The sequence below is a fragment of the Apteryx rowi genome, unplaced genomic scaffold (genome assembly GCF_003343035.1).
Source record: "Apteryx rowi isolate R43461 unplaced genomic scaffold, aptRow1 scaffold_160, whole genome shotgun sequence".
Lineage (NCBI taxonomy): Eukaryota > Metazoa > Chordata > Aves > Apterygiformes > Apterygidae > Apteryx > Apteryx rowi.
Window position 1 is genome coordinate 849,413 of NW_020447864.1, and position 6,402 is coordinate 855,814.

Genomic DNA, 6,402 nt, shown 5'->3' on the forward strand with positions numbered 1-6,402 from the left:
GGGGGGGGGGCATGTACAAAGTCTGTCTGATCACAAAGAAAATTAGCTATTATTAAACTGCAGAATTTAGCGCTGGCTGCTCGCTCGGCTCCTACTGGTGCCCCCTGGCTCACAGGGGCCCAGCTCACCCGCTGCATTTAAGCAAGGAAATGCCAACCCTCCTCTCCCCTCCCCACACTCGCATAAACTAAATTAGAAACATAAGGATTACGGGGCTGTAAGCGATCAATAACGCTGCTAACTCAGCATACTTTTCCAGAGAAAGGCCTAGCATGGGTGTCTCAAAGAGACATAAAATCAACAGCATGAACCTAATGGTACAACATTCTAATACTGCATGGATGAGAAGTCATTTAACCCCAGCTGTTGATCAGTTTATGAAGTGAAGCATGAGGGTTAATAATCCTTGTAATTTCATCCTCACAGCTCCAACTGATTTTTTTTTTTGTATTTGCATTTGCGCTCTTAAACCTTTTCAGAGGGTGAGGAAGAAACTGAGGCCTGGGAAGGATTGTTTTAAAACCAAAATGCTGTTTTAAACATATACTGCATTTCAAGAAATGCCAGACTGGATGCTGTCCACTACAACCAATGTGACTTTAAAAGACACCAGTGAAATCACCCTGGTTTAAAAGAAGAGAAGTAGAGACGGCATTTTTGGACTACAGATCTTTCAAGTCCTCTCTCCCCTTCTCTTGTATCCTTCCACTTCAAAAAAAAGTGTTTTAAAAGAAAAACCATACATCATGCTTCTGCCTGGATTAAACCATTACGCTTAATCACAAAGATGCTCTTGAACATGTCATGAGAGCTACATTTGGTAGATATCTGTGTTGTGTTTCAGGAATGTTAGCTGCATATTTATGTGCAACCCATGACTGCAGCTAGGGCCTCGGGCCAGAATTTCAGAAGAATTTAGCCAGCTCCCACTGAAGTCAAAACAAGCACAAGCCTGTAGATCTTTGAAAATCTGACCCTTGTCTTGCTGATTTAAATCATCCTGGTCCAGTCTTATCTTTGCCAATAAGTGCTGCCAAAACTTGCCTATACCAAAGTCCCGCATGTAAAAATTAATGTATCCTACTGAATTGTAACCCCAAGTGCCTAGGGAAACACAGAAACCTCTGCTGTAGCCATCTGTGCTTAACGTACCTGAAGGAGAAAGACAACAGTACTGCCTGGATTAGGGGCATGAGTGGAGGGGAAGCCTACCACCACTACCTCCAAAACGAAAATGCCATCTACAGATCCCTGTAGCCTGAAAAAGGAATAGATGACTGAGAAATGGGGAGAGGCAGGAGACTGCAAACTTAAGCTTATGCCACATAATCTTGACAAAGTAACTTTCAGGTCACGCATCATTTAAAAATTCTTCATTTTGCAAGGCTAGCTATTCAAATTATATGGTACTGCTTTCCCTCCTCATTGCCGTGTTAACATTTTAAAATGCAGATTAAAAGGAGCAATTTTAGGATGAATTCTTGCAAAATTATCATCCAGTGTAATTTGTGAAGCTACTAAATATCACGCGTCTAACCAAAAAGCAATTGTTGCTCATGCACAGATGGCCACCTCAGTCAAATCAAACCAAATTCAGCCTTATACATTACTTAACAAAAGAAAAGCAAGATACACATACAGAGTTTCATTTAAAAAATGAAGACTACCTGTATAAACACCTCCATAATCCTAAAAATGTTTGTACCAAGAAAATTAGCTCTTTTGGAATGAACAAGCCTTTAAAACAATTTTTTTTCCCTAAATCAAGTTTTTATCTATTTTCTGCAAGAACACAGGTATAACCAGCTCTAATTACAGCTTAGGAAGAGAAAGCTTCTATCCCTCCATTTAATGAAAAAGTAGAAACATTCTATTTATATTGGTTTCTCATAATGTGGTAAGACAACTCTAACAAGATCAGCAAACCACAATAGTAAAATAATTAGATACGCCTTTTTGTGGGGATGACTGATTTGGTAGACAGGTTTCTATTATCTACAGCCTGTTGTAATAAGACAACCAAATACAAATCCCAGGACTACATAATTTGTTCTCTCTACTCAACAGTTTATTCTCTGCCACCGCTAAATATTATATTGTGTTATCAGACAGATTAACTTAAATTTGAATTTAAAATATGCTAATTCTGACTTCCCAGAGATTTTGGGCCAGGTAAACAACAGTCTCTAGCTACACAGCACCACAGATTTGCAGTGTGAGTTGTTACTCAAATAGGGGACATCATATATTTTTGAAAAGTGATTTAATTACTTCTGCAACATCAGAGCACTAAACATGCATATATGAAGACAAGGTCCCTGGGTCAGTGCATGGAATTTGGAGCAAACACACAATGCAAACAGCATTATTAAACATAGGACATATTTTTGTTAGCACTAGTTTTTTTGCATTTTTGCTGTTGTTTTTCAGCTGTACACAGCCAAGGAAGAAAAAGCATTAGTAGTCTTGCTGTGACGGAGAGACTATTAAAGAAAGAGGGGAGGAGAAAAGGATGGAAACATGGATGACTGGTTAAGGTGGAGAAGGCAAGAAGGGATGAAGGACATAAAGGAGGTGAGCAATGGTGCAGCCTAAGTGGCATAAAATGGATGCAGGAAAATTAAGACAGGCAAGAGCAGACAGACTGGGAGCCTTTACTTTAGCTATATAATTAAATGTAATTAATCTCTAGTGATAAATTAGCTCATTCAAAGTCTGAAGACAGAATTCTTTAGAAATCCTTAACACCTTTATAGGAAAGCCTCTTTCTATAGTTGTCATTTGTCTTCATAGAGTCTACTGTAAAAGGAAGCTTTTTAATCACTTTTTAACATCTTGGAAACTATTCCTGCTGTGCCAGGAAATGGCATTTACGCAGATGAAGGTGATCCTTGCTCAGAAAGTGCTGTTCTAATCTGAGCGTGCAGAGTAGTGCAGGGGGCTCAGGCCGGATGAAATCCCCCATGAAAATGCATAATTCAGACTGGAAGGGATATTTCTCAGACCTTCAGAAGCAGCTGGTGTATCCTGGGACTACCTTCTTTCCTCTTCTCCCACCACATAAAAGGTCTTACAGAGGAGAGAAGAACATGGGAAATTCCTCCTTATTTCTTATCCCTTTTTTTAAGGGAACACTTCTCTCACAGCTTTCTCATACCTTTACCGTTCCAGGACATGCAAGACTTCGATTTGTCACTAAGGGCTCAATGTGATACTGCAACTAGGACCTCCCAAATGCTAATCTTAGTCTTCAGAAGCAAAAGCTAGGCAACCTGGCACTGAACCACAATTTGGTATGTCCTCGGTATTCTTGTCTCAGACAGGAACGATGACAGATCTACCCCATGAAAGGAGCGTTCAGATTATGCTCCCCAGCCTTTTAGCTGGGGAGCACTGAGTTAGTCATGAATTTCACTGCCCCTTTTGAAAAGTAAGGCCAGTGCAGCACATTATTTCAAGGTTATTCTGCTCCAGATCAGGACAGCAACTAATTTCAAGATAGATAAAGGTTGCAACATTACTAGTTATGTTTATCCTGATTTGTAATTCTTTCTTCTGTAATAAAGATCTGTTGAAACGGTCAAGTATGTCAACATAAACTAAGGGTCTGCATCAAAAAAAACCCCCTAACACTAAGTGGAAGCTAAGCTGGCCACCTCACAGCTTTATTCCATGTATTGTGTGGAGATAGGACAAAACTGACCTGAAAACTGAAGCCTCAGCTCACAGCCTAAAAGGGGCAGAGCACAGCACTGGCACCTCTGAAAGCTTTGCTGTGAGCTGCTACCACCATGCATTTACTGGTATGAGATCCCCCTCTCTGAGGAAGGATGATTTCCAAGTTTCAAAGGTTTCAAACTTAAGTGAATGGATTGGTGGGGGGAGCACATCAAAGGAGGAGGTACATCAAAAATGACAGTGTTGCTTCCATTGCAGATTGTACAGGAGAGGTATCATATAAGATACCTGAGCAATAGGTTTGCCAGAGATCATGAGATGAGATCATGCTTACAATATCTGGCATCCCCCAGATTTCCATATTTATTATCTCCTTCTTCCCTTCTATATTACATTGTGCAATTTCAATATCAAGTTTAATGTAGTCATCATATATTATGCAAGACTAAGCGACCCTTTGAGACAAAGTCATTATTCTTAGTCCCTTCTTTAAAGCTGCTTGATTGATATGATGATATAATATTAATTATACCTCCAAAGTCATATTTTACAAGATACTTCATCAGCAGTTGGACCACTCTGGACAAATCCCTCATCCKTCAGGGAAAAAAAAACAACAAAAAACAACAACAAAAAACAGTGGATCAAAACAGCTTTTCTTTCAGAGAAAAGTCTATTGCCAGCTTCCAGGAGCTTTTCCTGTAATCACTTCTGTTCCTTGGTTACTAATGAACCAAAGACTTCAGTAGCTCAAGAGCTTAACAAAAAGCCCTTTCAGCATCCTCCCTGCCAGTGAGAAGGGGTAGCTGATGAGCTCCCGCAAAAGGCACTTCCAGGTCCTGCCACAAACTCCCTGGTCATGTTTGCCAGCTGAGTTTCCTCCTAAGCTGCAGCAGCTTAGCACTTACAACCAGACCTTCAAGACGATGGGAAATCACCAGGCTTGAATAAAGGGAAATTCTGAAAAAAAGGTTCAACAGCTCTCTAACCCCGGAGGTCCCTCTATTCTGTCAGTGTTTCAAGGTTAAGACTTGAAGTTTTATGCCTTCAGGCTTTTGAATGCAGAGCTTGAGAGCAAGCACTCACAAGACACTTAAACCTGACCAATGCACAGAAGGGACATTTGCCCGCCTGCTTCTTCAGAGTTGCTCATCCCAGTTTCAGAGCAGGCCTCAAACACACAGCACACCTCTAGTCCTGCGCTTTCAATAACTTGCCAGGAGCATACAAAATCCCAGCTCCATTTCATCCTCTGCCTGAGCAGCTTCAAAAATACATTCCAGCCTGTCTGAAGAGCATCCTAAAGCACCTAAAGTGCAAACGGCACTCCCATCATGGACAGGAATATGTATAAATATACCATTTTTTAAACAGAGGCTTGAACTCAGGATTCCTCTCTCCCAGGTGAAACGAACCACTGCACCACCTGGTCTCTCATTCTGGCCTGACATTATGCATTTTTTTTCCTCTTTTGCACACCTGCACAGCTTCAGAACAAAGGGTTGAATGCGCTCAGTCCCATGTGAACCCAAAACCAAAGGGGTAGAGAGCAGTAATCACTCCATTTTTAAATTTATTTTTTAAAGGCTAATTCTTGCTGGATTAAAGAAAAAAACATGATGCAAGTATGTACCTTCTGAAGAGACTTGGAACTGCAGATTTCCAAATACTGAAGGTTTCCATCTGGAGTCTTTAAGCAAGGTATCTTAAAGAACAAAAACAAAAGTGATTGCAGGCGTATTCCTACTCTGTCAATTGACTAGGTGGAGGCAGCTCCCCATTCAGATGACTTCATGTTCCATGAATCACTCCAAATAGATAAGATGCCTAAACACGCAGGTGAATTCATCAGCACTGACCACAAGTTTCAGGGTTTCGCTGTGAGGCCAAACCTCTCAAGTCTGTCCTGTGATGCTTCATTCCAGCTTTAAAACCCGACCACAGTCTTCTCTTCCCCTCCCTAAAATTTTTGTTTTGACAAGATGTGTTCCAGTGAGAAGAATATCTGCTGGCCCCTGTCATTTTCTGGATCAAGGCAAAATATTTGGCATTCAAAGGCACAGATGTCAAAGCAAACTTTTTTTTTTTTTAATATCTAAAACAGCTTGCATAGTATGTGATCTTAAAATCAAGAGAATAAAGTACAGCCTAATATTTCAGCATGCTACAGAACTAAGCATTATCTTCTAGAGAGGTATAAATTAAGCTCCTGTAGGTCAGGTAGGTTAGACTGAAAATGTGGTACAAGCCTAAGTCTGAGGGGATATTCTGTTGTCTCTCTCCTCAGTGATGGACAGGCCTGGGATGAGGACAGTTACATGCAGAGTTTCCATCTACCCTGTGAAGAGCCCTCCCAGTCTGGATGGAGGTCTCCCTGGTCACTACAGGACCCACAAACCAGTATGCTTACAGCTGAAACAGGCACATATTTAGTCTGACAGCCGTTACCAGTAAACGTTATTTTCATTACAACTCCTTTCATCTGTTCTGGTGAATGTTGCTGCCAAGGACTTATTGCATGAGCCAGTCATAAACATGACACAAGAAACTACTGAGTAACTATACAGAGAGACAAAAGAAAAATGCAAGATTCAAAAGAAACAATAACTACCAAACTCTGGGAGAACAGAGAACAATCTCGCAATTTTAGCAGGAGACAAAGCGCCAGCACTCATGAGAATTAAATTATCACAGGACTTCTGTAAGGAAAGATTTTACTGTGCT